The sequence below is a fragment of the Strongylocentrotus purpuratus genome, unplaced genomic scaffold (assembly GCF_000002235.5).
Source record: "Strongylocentrotus purpuratus isolate Spur 01 unplaced genomic scaffold, Spur_5.0 spur5_scaffold_9, whole genome shotgun sequence".
Taxonomy (NCBI): Eukaryota; Metazoa; Echinodermata; class Echinoidea; order Camarodonta; family Strongylocentrotidae; genus Strongylocentrotus; species Strongylocentrotus purpuratus.
In genome coordinates this window covers 27,131,179-27,148,328 of record NW_022145615.1, presented here as the reverse complement: position 1 = coordinate 27,148,328, position 17,150 = coordinate 27,131,179, and the positions used below count along the sequence as shown (strand labels likewise).

General features: G+C 35.5%; 1 long non-coding RNA gene across 1 annotated transcript; it reads right to left on the bottom strand.

Annotated features, from left to right (window-relative positions):
• Positions 1–13,265: 13,265 nt before the first annotated feature.
• Positions 13,266–16,125, bottom strand: LOC105439120. Its single transcript, XR_004062518.1, has 2 exons — positions 16,030–16,125; positions 13,266–13,976 (listed from the first exon to the last, which is right to left on the bottom strand). It is a non-coding gene; the product is annotated as an uncharacterized LOC105439120 (long non-coding RNA).
• Positions 16,126–17,150: the final 1,025 nt, after the last annotated feature.

Here is a 17,150-nt window from a genome sequence, read left to right as displayed (position 1 = left end):
AAACTTCCTTGGCGTCATAATCGACGAAAGGCTAAATTAGACAGATCATGTTATACTTGGCCAAATTAGTATGTATATCGTTCAGTCGTACCTTCCACAAATTTTGGTATGTTATATGACCATTTTATCTTGCAATATCTCAATTAGTATAGTCTTGTTTAGTCAGGAACCAGTTCAAATAATTGAAAATGATTATATATATATTACAAAAGAAAACGGTTCGACTTTTAACTAATTCTCACTAAGTTGCCCACCAAACGCTTGTTCGTTGAATGACGAAGGGAAAGCTAACATCGTTAAACACGCCGGGGATATTAATAGCAGTAGTACACTTACATTTCAGGAAAAGAATATACTTTGTTACAGTAATAAACAAAAATCAAGCACTATTTAATGTATATATGATACAAAGCATGATGTCAAAAGTACTCACGAACTAGGTGTTGAAAATTGTCAGCAAATACAGTATGAAATCACACGAGAAACGAATGAGAACGTAAAACGCATCCAGGACTTACTTATGAAATGTCTGTATTTATGCAGATAATAAAACGTGCCACTCGATAATGAAACGTGAACCGTGAAACAACAAAGACATGTATAGAATAACGTCAGATTCTATTTTTAATGGGAATTTTTTTTCTTGATAAGTAATTTTGCAAATAACAGTGCGATGGAACACAAAAGAGCATGGGTAGAATCTTGTTATTGTTAAAAAAAAAACAATCGATCGATGCTCTTTTTTTGTAATGTTTGCTCATCGCAGCAGATGTCCTGTTGTCACGGGGAATTCCACATTTTGGATGACGCCAAAATGCTTGTTTAGACTTAAGACTGGTATTTCAAATAGGCTATTATAGTCAGCGAAGTTAGTGCAGATATTGTAATAATTGTTTTCGATTGATAAACTAATACAAAGTGATGCATTGTAATCTGTAGTCGCTTTTTCTTAGTTTTCATTGCCCTGATTTGACATCAATAACATTTTTTGAAAGGGAATTGTAGTTCACAGTGTATGAAAATTAGTCCTCTACTCACACGTAATTATAGAACAATATACGGCTGTATGCGATAACAGGAAAGATAACATGAATGATATCCAACGGTATACTTCCATTAGAATGATAGCATTGGCATTAACGTGAGTCTGAATACATTAAAAAAATTAATATAGTTAAGTTTGTGCCAAATTTCATGAGCACTGGGAATTATCTCATCACTGTATTGTTCACCATATTCTGTATTCACAGAACCAATATCTGCTTTGAAACAATTGATTTGAGGTGCTCCATAATAATTGTTATTAAAAAATATAGGCATTGCCAATCACGCACGCATTCCGAGGATTCCCCAATCCGTAGAAAACATCATTTTGTGGCGCCTCTTTACGCTACGATGATCACATTGATCACTGTAAAATTAGTGTCTAGCATATGGTATTGAATATTTCTTATTGTTTTTACCTAACCATTTATTTCCCTCTGCCCAGCTGCCATTTTCCAGAGACAATATATATATAAATATTTTCTGAATAGATACTGATCATATCACATAGCATGATCTCACCCCCTCCCCCACCCCCCCCCCCCCCCCCCCACCCCCCCCCCCCCCCCCCCCGCCGGATCTCTCTCTCTCTCTCTCTCTCTCTCTCTCTTTTTCTGTATCACCGTAATTATTGTCATTCGCTACGTAATTATCACCATCATCAATTCATCCATGTTGTCTCTCTTTCTCTCTGTACACACACAACACACACACAAACACATAATCTCCACCCCTTTCTGATCACCATACACACACGCGCTCACACAGTCCAAACCGTCAGACACACACTCGCAAAAGCTTTTGCCACATCTCTCCCGTTTTCTTTCATGACTCCGTGACCACCTCATACTTTTTATCCTCTCATCTTTTGACAATTCATATGATTCTGTATTGCATTGCACATGTATTGCATTGTATCAGTTAAGCATCACTGATGTAAATCAATATCATACTCTCAACAAAGAAAACATTAGAGATTTTCAAAGACACCCTACAGTGGATCACTTCATTATGTTTCTTTAATCGTTTTATTACAAAACCAGATGCAATTATTATCATTGATATTATTATCATATGCATTGTTATTATACTATTATCGGTGGTTAATATAGAAGGGGAAAGAAAGGGAGGAGGTAAAAGTAGATAGTGTCGTATAGTGAAACATAAAATGGAACAAAGCGAGAGAAAGAGAGTGATGAAACATACATTTAAAAACAAATCATAAAAAACATTACTTCGTATTCCATTATTAATTATCATGCGCACAATAAATATACAGCAACTCTCCTGGGAAAAAAAAACCATTGCGTTAATAAAATATGAACAACAGGTTTACTTAGTGTCACATTTTAGATTTAAGACAACTCAAGAAAGTGGCATCTTATATATAATAGTTGAGCAAGTCATGCAGATAGGGAGATCTCGACCAACCCCGAGCGCACAGACTCGCAGAACAATTTATTCGCTGAGCCCACGCCCGGAGGTGAATGAACCTTGCATTACCGGTACGGCGAGCATTTCACAGAGTTAAAACACCTCATAGTGCCATATTATACATTATCAAACATATCCTTGGTAACACATGCGATCAAACAAATTGTTCTACTTGACTCGAGAGACTGTCAATTAAGAATCTGAACCCGTCTTTCGTATGTCATTTTGTTGACATGTTTGTTTAGTACGAATCGAGGAGCCCGTCTCTACTTCACAGGGATTTAGTAAATGGTATACAAATGCCGTATCTGCTGACCATATTCCAATATAGGTATACAAATTGTCTTAAATACATAACAGAGAGTATGTGAAGATAACGAATTTTAAACTACATAAAAGAACATAATTTATCAGACAGCAAAAATGGAGAAAGTAAAAAGGCACAATTTAACAACATTTAACAATGTTGAATCTGAAATACACGGCCCTACGTGTGATCAGTGTCTGTGATATGGTTTAATATTGAAGCCTAAAAAAATTGCGCTTCAAAATGATCAAGAAGTGCCTCAAAAAAGTTAAAATCTTTGAGTGACCGGTTTAAATATACTCGTTTTCCCCAAGAGACTGTAGTGTTATGAAAACCGTTTGGCAAACGGTTTTCAAAATGTGTAATTCCAATCTTATATATCTTGATAATCACACAGGCGATCGGCTTGTAAAAGTCATGGGGTTCCTGACTGACCTAAAGGTTTATACTTATCATTGCAGCATGAGCTAAATCCAGAATTTTGTTTCAGAATCTGAGACAAAGTTACCGGATCCCTTTAAATATGATTTTGAGTACTTCTCAGACAGTAATGGTATTGCAATTTGGGAGAAACTATCTAGAAGTTTTGCACAACAAAAAGAGATTGAAAGGTAAACCATGCTGGATTAAAATGAAGGTGAATAAAATGGAGGTGCGTGGTCAAGTGAACACGTCAGGACTTTACGAAATAGATGATCACGGCAATCATGGCAAAGACTACTGCGAAGATCCAGCCACTGCCAAAATAGGGTTGCTGTTGATGAGGCGCTACTGGGGGAGCACGAGGCTGTGGCTGAAGGCCGCTGCGTGTAGGTAACACCGGCGTCTCAGATCCTATCAAACATACGATGTAGAAAAGATAGAGGTGACCGAATTGTTTTTAAGTTATAATTTTCTTCTGATAATGTTAAGGGAACTGCCAATTATCTCTTATTTAGTGGTTTACGTTCACCTTTTCTACGATATATGGAAAATAATACATGATATTATCTCACATGTTTTCAAATTTGATGTCTCAAGGTGTATCTTTTAAGAGAGAGAGAGAGCCCAATATATGAGTATATCATACCTGGTTTATCATGAGGAGGAGAGGGTGGGTCAACCTCCTGGCAAGGAAGCGTGTTAGCGCGTGAAGGAATAACAATCCCAGTCTTCTCCAATTCTAGAAAGAAACAACAAATATAATCTTAATTATTTTCTAGCAACCTTGATACTTTAATCTAATAATTTGCTGTACGGGTAAAATTCTTAACACGATAAAGGAATTTATGGGATGCATTTGATATCGATTGATTAATCTCAAATAATCATGGCTGTATGCAGCATTTTATGTTTACAAAGCAAAGGCAAACAGCTGCAAAAGGAACTATAACCGTTTAAAAGTTGGCCGAGGCGTGAATAATTGCCCTCGGTGTTCCAGCTGTTTCGCTAATATTTTGGTACTACATAACTGTATAAAAGATTTTCAAATTTGATGTATCAAGATATATATTTTTAAGAGAAAGAGAGGGGATGGGGAGAGAGACGGACAAAAGCCTAAAAGATTTTATTTGATTATATCATACATGTACCTGGTTTGACATTAGAAGTAGAGGGTAGGTCCAAAGGCTCGCCAATGACTGTATCAGCTCGACTAGGATAGGTAATCCCATATTTGTCCAATTCTAGGAAGAAACAACAAATGTGACCTTCATTATTTTCAAGCAACCTTATTAATATTTCGCCACACGAGAACAGAAAATGTGAAATAAGTGGGCAGAAATGTATATTTGCTAATTACAAAAGAAGAAAAGTAATGATATAGGCTTGAAGTCTTTTGAATTGAAACCTACTGCTACATTATCATGTTAATGATATATTTAAGGAGACTTGAAATAAGGTAGAACAAAGAACATGAATTATCATGTGGTGATTTGTTAGTTTCATGTCAGGTCAAGGTTGCGTTAACCCGGGAAATTCTTTCGTTTCCATAGACGTCATCCACGATACACGAGGCTCCAGTTGGCAGTATAGGTTAACTGCTGCATCAACATGGTAAGGAAAATCAATAATCGTCTTCGTTAACTCTAAAGAAAATTAGATATCAAAAGAAATCATGCAATTAGTGAATGTATATCGCGAGACTATCTTCTGAATGTCCAAATACAAATCAACCAAAATATATTCGGACATATGAAATAATCTTTTATCCCAAATCATTTGGTATCATTTTTGTGTAGTATGTGTTCACGCTTGGATGAACACGAGGCATTGTTTTTGAGAGTGCAAAAATGGATTTGCGCCAAGGGTTGCTTGGGTGATGTTTGAATAAAACAATTGGGATTTCGGTATTAATTCGGTCTTTGCAGATCCAAATAACATGCCTAACAAAATTAATCATGCCCCACAATCTAATATGGAATATCAAATATCAACGTACATTTGTGCGTGTGTGTGTGTGTGTGTGTGTGAATTTGCTTCTGCAAAAAGCATATCCAATGCATTTCATTTGATACATTCAATTCATTCACGCACTCCGCTAATCCCAACATAATACATGCTGTAGGCATCACTTTGGCGCAAATCGATTTTTGCACTCTTGCAAACAATGCCTCATGTTCATCCAAGCGTGAACACATACCACACACAAATTATACCAAATGATTTGGGATAAAACCCTCTTTCATAAGATGTATATTACTTTACTGTTCATAGATGATTTTTAAAATAATTAGCAATTTTCTAGGTGTAAACTTTGTTTGATTCACATGGTACATAGGAATATTTGACATATAAGACCCACGCTTTTTAAGGCCTGCGTACTATCGAAAAACGGAGATCTAAATAATAAAAATATGATATGACTATATTAGAACTGAACATTATAATAAACCTATCAATTCATTATTTAGAGAGCAATGGTAAAGGAATCAAGGAATCAGGTGGCATTTTTCTTGAAAACCTAAAATATATTTTAAGTAGAAATGATAGGACGTCATATACCTTTTTCGATGAGTTTAGCACAAGGCTCCATGTTTTTCTCGAGGAAAATCTGCCGCAGTTTCTTCGCACTATTTCTATCTTTGCCATGCATGTTAACAAATTTATGAAGTAGGTCCTGGTACGCCGCCTGACGATCGAGTTGGGCCTGAACTATAGCGTTTGAACCAGAAGTAACATTGAAGTCCAGACAAACGCTTAGTACTTGTGGGGTGACATGAATTTCTGAGGATATCTGTATCAGTAGCCAGTCATTTAGAATTTTTTCATCCATAAATTCCGCCATTGCTTCCTATTTAATAGATGGGGTTTAAAACAAAAATTCTCTCAATGAATATTCCATAGGTAAGTACATGAAATATATATACACATAAACGAGTTCTTATAAATATGTAGGCCCATATTCTAATATTTAGAACAGTAACAAACAAACCAAGGTATTATGGGAATAAGGATGACCGTAGAAACATATTGGGGGTTCGTCTAGACGGCCAACCAAACAAAGCATAAATGGAGTGTCTAGCAAGACATGTTTGACTATAATTTTTAATTCACAGTAAGAATTGGTGCAGAATATAACTTTTGTAATAAACATCAAGACATCAAAAACAAAAGAAAAAACACGAAGAAACAAATGCCTACCCAAACCCTACACACAAAAATGCAGTATTTTTTTTTTTTTTTTTAATTATCGCAATTGCTTCTGTTGTTAATAAAAAAAAAATGTATTCAATTCTCTTTTTATTTTCTGTTTAATGAGTTGATTGATTGATTGTAATTTAGAAGCGAGGTTATTCCACACAACTGGTGCATGAAGTCGAAGTGAGAATGATAAGGATTTCTTTCTTAACAGACCAGGGAGTATAGTTTGAACATATTTGTGGCTTACACCAAGTAAATAAGATCGATTGATCGATCTGTAATTGAAAAAAAAGTCAGACATGTCAAACAAGTCAAACAAGTCACAAATATGTTCAAACTATTGACATTTCTCCCAGGAAGCATTATATTTATTTTAAAAAAGACCAGGGAGTGTTTTACAAAGACTAAGATTCACTTTAAGTTGGACTTAATATTATGGTAGGCCGTTCATGCCACTGTTTGCTCTCACCATTGACTGACAATGGTCTCTCAAAGGACGTACAAATCGCCTTCACAAATCTACAGAATTTACCTTAAATTTTTCTGATAGTTCATTATTGAAGTAAAAAAAAATATCATCTAAAGATCATAATTGAGAGACCAATGGTGAGGGCAACCAGTGGCTTGAACGGCCTGCCATAGTTCAAGTCCAACTTAAGTCGATCTTAATCTTTGTGAAAGACCCCCATGTTTGATATTTGCCTCTACTTCTTGTGATATTTACTTATACCGATGGATATGTTAGCATTGTGGAATTAGAATCGTGGATTAAATTTAGCTTATGTTTAAACAATAATATTGGACTATAATATATATTTAATTGATACATATTTTACGTAATCAAGTTGATGAAATAATTTTGTAACTCTTTTTTTGTAAGATAAATAATAGTTGTAATCTAAAGTGAATTAAGAAAGTAAAGAAATCATCTTTAAACACAACGGGGATATCAATAACCGTAGTACACTTACATCTAAGGAAAAGCACTATTTAATATATGATATGAAGGATGATATGAAAATTATTTATGACGATAGTGTTGAAATATTTTGTAAACAAAGACAGTATGAAATCACACAAGAATTGAATGAGAACAACGCATCTAGATAGGACATAGGTATGAAACTTGTGTATTCATGCTGAAAATAAAACGTGCCTTTTGAATGTACTCTTGCCCGCGAATCAACAGGGGCATGTATGGAATTAATTCAGTTTCTATTTCTGAACAGGGGTTGTTGTTTTTATGAGAAATTCTCCCGACATCAGTACAATTGGAGCAGATGTGCTGTGGTCACGGGGATTTCCACATTCTGGATGACGCCAAAGTGATCTGTCTAAACTGAAGACTATCATAACGAATAGGCTATCATAATCAGCGAAGTTTAAAAGTGCAGATATTGTATTAATTCATTTTTTTCAATTCGAAATCCGTTTTCTCTTAATTTTCATTGCCTTGACGTGACCTCAATATCATCTTTAAAAAGTGATTGCGATTCTCAATGAATGACGATTTGGCCTCACAATCTCATAATCATTTAAATGTGTGATTTATATTAATATGATTGTATACGATAATAAATGAACAGATATCATTAATGATATTCAATATTATACCCGTATCAAATTGATATCATTGGCAATGACGTGAGTGCGATATCTTCTTATAAGGAGTTCATACTTGATGCCCTTGAATCACCTATGTTACATTTTGGCCCTTAAAATTCATATTTTGGGTACTCTGACACATATTTGGCTATCAAAGCCTCATACCCACAATTTAACATTGTATGTTGATACCGAAATAGAGATTTACTGTGATCCCATAACCCTAGAAAATAGTTTAAAGTAGCCCTCCTGGCTGTCTAGAGTTGCTGGTCCTTGGTGCCTTTTGGAGCAACTTCGGGGCCCCTGTCGTATTCTATGGGTCTTAAAGGGATAGTTGAGTTCTGTTTTCAGACCGCAAATGCCTTCAAAGTGCATGGTTGTTGCTCTTATTCTTATCTATGACATTTCTAGTGCCCTTTAAGAACCTAAAATTTGCTATGAAGGTAATTTTAGACCCCAAAATGTATGCAATTTAGCCAATACGATCAAACCAATTCAGCTCCACTTTCAAAAAAATACGGTGACCGTTAATTAATGAATTAATAAAAAATAACAATACATGGGCCGGCTGGTTGGGCGTATAAAAAAAAACACGAAAAAGCCAACAAAAAAAAGTCAACATCGGCATTGGCTGAAATATGACGTAAAAGGCGCTATTTCGATTTTCCAACGGCTTTTTCAAATTATCGAATATTTAAGGTGGTACACAAGTATTAGAAATCGTTATATTTATGGATATTTCAGCCGTCTCTAAACCGATTTTGATTAAACAAAGATGATTTTGTCATCTAAATTGTATGTTCTTTCAAATTTAACATTCAGTTTTTTATTATCTCACAAGAATTTTTGTTTGGTGTATCTCATTGGCGTCAGTCTCAACTATAGTCATGATTTAGTTCGTTTTTCAGTCAGGAACAAGATCAAATAATTCAAAACGTTTATATATATCACAAAAGAAACCTTAATTTGTTCGAATTTGCACTAATTCTCACTATCTTGCCCAAGTCGCTTTTCAAGGAATTAAATACCTTAAAACTCGTCGATTATATGAAATCGAAATTGGCACGTTTTATGTCCGATCACCTCAACGCATTACTACCTGCAAATATATACAATAGCATGTTAAAACATTTATTTTACACAAGAAAAAAACGTTCTGTAATTATATACGTATTACAAATTACAGAGTTACATTGCTCAAGAAGTAAAAGGCATTATGGCTACATAATATTGCAATCGATGAGGAAGTACTCAAAGTGTGTTAATGGAATGGAAAGATATCATCGTTTAACACACCGGGGATATCAATAACCGTAGTACACTAACATTTGAGGAAAAGAATATCCTTTGTATTAAAAATCTAGCACCACTCACGAACCAAGTGTTCAAAAGTGCCACTCTATTATATACCATGACCCGCGAAACCACAACTACATGTATATAAAAACGTCAATTTCTATTTCGAATGTGATTTTTGTTCTTGATAAATACTCCAGATAACAGTGCATTAGAAAGCAACGGAGCATGGATTTGATTTTTTTTTATTGATAAAAAGCAAATGACCGATTCCCTTTTTGTAGTGTTTGCTCATCTGAGCAGATGTGCTGTGGTCACGGGGAATTCCACATTCTGGATGACGCCAAACTGCTCAGTCTAACCTTAAGACTATTAGTCCAAATTGGCTATCATAATCAGAGAAGTTAGTACAAATATTGTATTAATTCATTTTTTGCATTGATAAACGAATACGATGAGATGCATTTCAATCTGTAGTCTTGATAATTCGCCGCTTTTTCTTAATGTTCATTGCCCTGGTTTGACATCAACAAGATTTTCTGCTTAGGAGGTTGTGGTTCTCAGTGTAGGTCAATTTATCCTCTACTCACGAGTAATCATTGCATCATAAGACTGTATTACGTCCAGTATGATATCATTGGTAATTTGGCATTGACATGAGAAGAGTTCAGTTAAGAGCTAAATTTCATGAGCAAGGGGACTTATTTCATCGCTGTCATTGTTCACGATACTCTATATTCACAGAAGGAATATCTGCTTTGAAACGATTGCTTTGAGGTGCTCTATAATATAGGCATTGTATAGGCATTGCAAATCACGCAATCATTGCGGGGATTCCCCAGGCCGTAGATAACATGGTCTTTTGGCGCCATTTTACGCTACGCTCATCACTTTGTTTCTCTCCGTCTGCCCAGCTGCCATTTTCCAGAGACATGTCTGAATAGAGTTCAGGGTACAGTAAGGAGATAAATGCTGTTTGGACTTTAAAGTCTGAACAGCATTATCATGGAATCCTGTACCTTGAACTTTGCTATGTATATGTACATTCTAGTTAAAAAGATTAAAACAAATTATTTGGAAAGATTAATGTGAAATTTCAATAAGGAATTTGAAGGTAACCAATGTATATTTTTACAGCTTGTGCCCCTTTTTCCCCGACGTGGCATTGCCAGTGGCATAGAACTTCTCGTGGGCAATTATTACTTGGTGTTGAAAAACCAATGTTCAGGGGATAAAGGCCCCTCGCAATTTCTTAATCGGTCTGAACAATATATGTAAGGCCAAGATGTGAGTGGCTTGTTGATTTCCTTGAGGATAGACCAAGATATTTTGTCATTTTGTCACATTAATTATAGAAGCCATGATAACACATCTCTCAAGTTATTTCTCTCTCTCTCTTTTTCTTTCCCCCTTTTTCCCTCTGTTTCTTTCCCTCTTTCTCTAATTTCTCTATCTCTCTCTCTCTCTCTTTCTCTCTTGTTTTTCTTCCCCTCTCTTTGCCTTTCGTTCTTTATACCTATCTCCTCTCTCTCTCTTCCTTTTCTCCCTTTCTTTCTTTCTCTTTCTCCCTTAAATTTTGTTTCTCTATTCACATTAGCAGAAATTATCAATTTCAAACATTATTTTAATGCATTACTGTTGATCCGAACATCGTCTTAGCAAGTAGAGAAGTTGCATAACAATTATAACGTATTTTCAACCGTTAAAGTTTGAGCGGCGTTCTTATATGAACCCTAATTTTAACAAATGTGTGACGCTCATTGTTATGTTGGTGTAAACGTCTGCTATGGAAATCTGACAGATAATACAAACAAATAGTCATTGTAAAAGTATCGGGGGGTTTTCAAAATGGGTCCAAAGTCTTATAACAGTGTTCAAATTTGAGATTTTGAATATAACACTCACTGTTGCTTGTGAATCGAACTTGGGGGTCTTCACAATTCAATGGCCGATATGCTACAGTTGCTACAGTCTATGGCTCAAATTATCGTGGATTAAATCACATTTTAAGAGCAATGTAATAGCTTTTTAACATACCATCAAATACGGCGTCTTTCTTGGTTCTCGAATTGAAATATGGTAGTATGTGTTTAATTCATTGATTACTCGTATTACAGCAAGTTCAGCAACCTAATAGCATAGGCTTAGAACCAGGCGGATGTAGGTCCTATATTTTTTTATAAAGAGTTACAACCCTTCTGGCATTCAACAGACAGTATGCTAATTATGCGAATAACATTTAACACAGGGCGCATACTGATAACTTGTATACTATCGATTTTGTTTTTGCATGTTATAACAAAGACACGCTTTCTACTTGAATATGAATTCTGATAAAAGGCCAAATGCATATAACAGTTCGTAATGGGGAAAACGCCCATTAGAAAATTTTCATTTCCCTCGATTACTTAATTATTTAGTTTCTAATTTCTTGCACGCTGAGCAAATTTAAGACTTACCAAGATGCAGAATCGATGTAAACTGCGGAAATAAGCGAGAAAGACACCTTATGATAGTAGACTATGAGAAATGTTCTGAAGTCTTTGGTAACCAGATCATCCAATGTGTAAACAAAATGGCGCCACGGTACACTAATAGTGCATATAGCTCCGGTAGTCGCATTTTCGCTCGCTGGATCTGCTTAAAGCGCAAAGGCAGCTCGGTTGGCGTCACTACTAAATTAGCCAATCAGCTGACAATGACGTCATATTGTATGCGGCGGCAATTATATGATGTTCAATTATCGAAAAAGTACTATTTCTACTCGCAAACTAGTTTTCTTTTTGAATGAGAATGCAGCAAATTATGATCTAGAAATGTATTAAAGTCCTAATGATAGGATAAGTTACATCTTATATTATTCATGAGATGCATTTTGCAGATAGTAAATTCTCCATTTCTTAGAATGTTCCACTGCGTTGCAGGGGGTATGTCATTTGTTGTGATGAGTTTACGAGCAATGGCGCGGAATAAATTTGTAGGGGATACAGTCCCACATATTTCATATTTTATCGTCACATTGAAACAATGATCTTCATTACCAAAAATTGGACGCTATTTTAGGTCAAATATAATTTGCAGAAGCGATGAATATACGGAAAACAGACACTGCACCACCAACTAAAACTAAAGCCCAGATTCTGCAGACTGCATGAGACTGATGATGTAGGCAGTAAGCACGCCTCGTTGCAATGCTTATTCAGAATCCACACAGAAGAAGGCGTAGATAGGAGAACTGTTTCATGTCACGATGAGGTTACCATGGTCACATTCATCATATATAGGTATTATTATCATAATCCTTACTTACACACAATATTTACACACGCACAATATTTGAAAAGGCTTACATTGCCCTTTTTTTCTCCAGTTCCAAAGAAGAGACATCAGGCATGTCAAGTGCCCCAATTTATTTCGGTTAGCTAAAACCTATCAACACCCGGCACCCCCCCCCCCTCCCCTCCTAAAAAAATAACAAATATCGTCTGATTTTCGTCCTGTTGAGAAGGGTGTTTCCTGATAAGTGCTGTGCTCCTTGCTCTGACAAAAAGTTTGCTTATTTCTTTACCGTATATTTGTAATATACCCATTAATCCCCACACACACTTAAAGAGAAAAACTCCCACACACATGCACACACGCACGCACGCACGCGCACTCACGAACCCATACGCACGCACACATTAACACATATACACACACATGTACACACCAAGAAGAAAATAATTAAGAAGAAGAAGAAGAAGAAAAAGAAGAAGAAGAAGAAGAAGAAGAAGAAGAAGAAGATAAAGAAGTAGAAGAAGATAAAGAAGAAAACGAAGAAGAAGATGAAGAAAAAGAGGTAGAAGAAGACGAAGAAAGAAGAATAAGGTGGAGAAGATCTAGAAAGTAAATTTCAATGTGTACTAATAAAACAAGGTAAAACTAAAAATATGCCACGACACCACGCAAGTTGGCAAATTGTATAAGTCCTCAAATTTAATTTGTACAGAAGACTACATGTCTGTCTGTGTTTTCTTTCTACACTGTAAACCACATAAATAACGTTAACTACGTCTGAATTACATAGGAAAAGACTGGTTTAGCAATGAAAAAAGAATGTACACCGACTCCAAAGTTTTTAGTGTGGGGTAGAGATGTACCCTAGACTGACATTTTTTTAACCAAATTTGGTGCCTACGACCATTAAAAAACCCATTAAAATAAGGGTTTGCACCAGCCCCATTCCCTTTTAGCATTCTGTAGTTTGAATACTGCTGAACAAAGTTATTTGGATGTTTGACATTCTTTCCCTGTACCATTATACTCATAACACTCCTTGACTATAATTTCTTTCATTTTATTTTCATTAATTTTGAATAGCTTTTCCATTAATAGCTTCAAGGTAATTAATAATCTTACAATTACTTGAAAAGTTTGTCGAGTTAAATGTAATGATTTGAATCTGTGGGCTTGTCGCAGTAGGCCGTTTTATTAGTGTACTTCACCCCCACCCCATAGTTATCTACACTATGTAATACAAAAAAGTAAATGAAAAATAGCAAATTGTTGGACGTTCATGTTTCCATTTTCTCGTCAGTACCGTCATCAGGCTTGTAAGCTGGATCCTTACATGCTATCTTCGTCTTTGCACCAGTTTTAGAACCACCAACGGCCTCTGCTCCCTCATCTACACAGTTAAAATTTTTGTGAACAAGTTGTTTAAAAGTTTAAACAACTCTTGATTAACGGGTGACCTGATCTAAGAGTTGTTTAAAATGTTAAGCAACTCGAATTGTTTAAAGTTTAAACACTTAGTTGATCAACATTTTGAACAACTTGTTTAAAATCACAATTTAAACAACCGGTGTTGTTTAAAGACGGTTGTTTAAAACGGAGCTGTTGTTCAGTGGAGGTTGTTTACACCAACTGGGTTGTTTAAAGAAAGTTGTTTAAAAAGGAGCTGTTGTTCAGTGGGGGTTGTTTACACCAACTGGGTTGTTTAAAGAAAGTTGTTTAAAAAGGAGCTGTTGTTCAGTGGGGGTTGTTTACACCAACTGGGTTGTTTAAAGAAAGTTGTTTAAAAAGGAGCTGTTGTTCAGTGGGGGTTGTTTACACCAACTGGGTTGTTTAAAGAAAGTTGTTTAAAATGGAGCTGTTGTTCAGTGGGGGTTGTTTAAACCAATTGGGTTGTTTAAAGAAAGTTGTTTAAAAAGGAGCTGTTGTTCAGTGGGGGTTGTTTACAACAAAAGGGTTGTATAAAGGGGTATAATTTGAGTTTGATACTCTGAATAAGTGCACCACTACTTCTGGGTCTCTATATAGGTATATGAAGACTAGGGTAATTCTGCAATTCATGAATTAGCGCCAAAACAGTGCCCATTTTGCATGAGCGCGCATGCACGCACGTATAACCTGCATATATAGGGATGCATGCAATCTCTATGGCAAGGAATTTAGCACACGTTATAACCGAGTGCGCGATCAGTGCCGCACTGCATGACGCGACGATTTTAAGTCTACCTATATTCTGACATTTGCGTACAGATACCGAAAATTTTAACTGTGAACTTACGCTATAAGTTAAAAACTTCAAATTGGTTAATAGAAAAGTGATTTCAATTAAGCCATTGAATCCCCAGTCACTTAGAAGCGCGTCGGTAGCTTGGTCGGCCATGATGTGTGTTGTGTTGTGGGTTGGAAAGTAATAACTATTAAGCTAAATAAATGTAAGTATAGAGACAAACAAAATGGAGCCTGCAGAAACACGTGTGGTTGCTTTGGTAGTTTAATCCAGACTCAATGTCCATGTGCTTTTACATATGTATCAATCTGTGTAGTCAACAGAAGACCCTTGCATACACTTGCATTGTGTGTATGCATCTAATATGAATAACAATGAGCTGTGCCTTAACAGCTGCACTGCATTTCTAAGTGGCATGTCAATTTCAATTGCATGTTAGTTTCAAGGAACCTGTTTCTAAACATAACAATGTGAAATAAAGCCTTTAGCCAACACGCACTTTACTGGCACGAGACACATGACGTCATATGTAAACAACACTGTCTAAAAGCTCTCGTATAGTAAATATAGCAGTCTTTAAATTTTAAACAACGAATGTTTAACAAAATTACTTCTGTTTCGAGCAACATTGTTTACAATTTGATCAACTGTTGTTTAAGATAGTGTACAACTGTAAGTGAACATCACTTTTTTAAACAGCGTTTTTACTGTGTACAATCCACAAGAATGTATAGAACATTTAGAAAATAAGTAATATAAAGAAGACGTCCACTCTGATATTGAGTTGGTTTGTATAGAGGCAGAACATTACAGGAACAGGTAAGTAAAAGTTTGAGCAAATTCCGATAAAAAATAAGAAAACTATGTATTGTTAAAGGTGCGATCAATCAAACCCTATTTGGCAACTATTTGACATATATCTTGTGAGGTCCCTTCCGATTTGATCTGTACTAACAAACGCAAAACATTTTTCCTCAAGAATTCTGTTTTGCTAAACTATTGATGATTAGATGAATTAGCTGGTACATTCCCTGAAAATGTATTGTGTTTCCTCATTGCCCATATTGCCACCACATTGTGTAAAGGATGGTGCGTAGCCTAGATACTCCCTGCTGCAGTGGATGGCTGATAGCGACAAATCGCTTTTTTTGTGATAGAGGAAAGTTGTGGTTGTCTCATAAAGCTTGTGAGAGGAATATAAGGTTGTACATATGATTACCTGGTGTGCCGCAAGGAGGATTCGGGAGGGATACAGGTGTTTCCACGAGTGTTTCTGCGTCTGACGGGACAGGAATGTTAAACTTCTCTAATTCTGGAGACAAAAGTAAAAAATATTTGCAAGGGTTTAAGTGCTGAAAATGTCAGCAAAGCTGTTTAGAATGTAGACGATTTGCTTTTCGGACTCTGCATGACATCTGGAATTATTGACTTGTATTAATATACTAATATTCAATGTACTTTGACCCAATAATAACTAACCTTGTTATCAGCGTGCCATTATGAATATTGTTTATTCAACACTTGTGAATAGGGGATTTTTCACTCTAGTATAACAGCAACAAGAAAAATCTACACGAAACATAATACACATTGTTGTAAACCATGCATGGATGGCTGCTTTGATGTGTTTGCTATCATCAATAGCATAATACAGAACAATCATGTGCGAAATCCCGCGTTGGTTTTTGGCGCCAAATAGATAATGAAGATAAAATGGTCCCGATTCATCTTTAGAACAGATGTCATACAGTTCATAACGAAGCAATGATAATAGAATGAACTTTTCTCTTTTTCTTAGGTTTTTTTATACGTGATTGCTGTGACCTCTCATGTTTTAGTCGAATAATGTTGAAAAACACTAATTTGCTAACCAGGAATATCACGATTCAAAAGACTTTTAAAAAAATCAACTGAAGTGAAGTCCCAATGCTTTACAGCACTGCCCATAAAAACCATGATCAGATAACGTAATTTCTAATTGTAATGTTCGCATATATGAAAAGATGAAGGACAGTGCAATTTAAGTTGCCTTACTTTGATTTTGATTATCTCAAAAGTCTTTGTAATATAAACAAGAATGGAGTAAAATATTAGTGACGAGAGTTCTCTTCAATAACAAAAACTTCAAATTTATTATTTCATCTGGTTTTTAATCTCAACAAAATGTTACTTTTCCTGACAAAAGAAATGGGCATAATCAATTATGAACTGCAATACATAACATTTATTTGAATAGACGTAAATATTTACAGTCATTGTCAATAATCTACCCTCGCAGAAAGTGTGATTTAAATTAAATAAAAAAAAGTATAATTTCCGAGACATTGGTTTAGTATACAT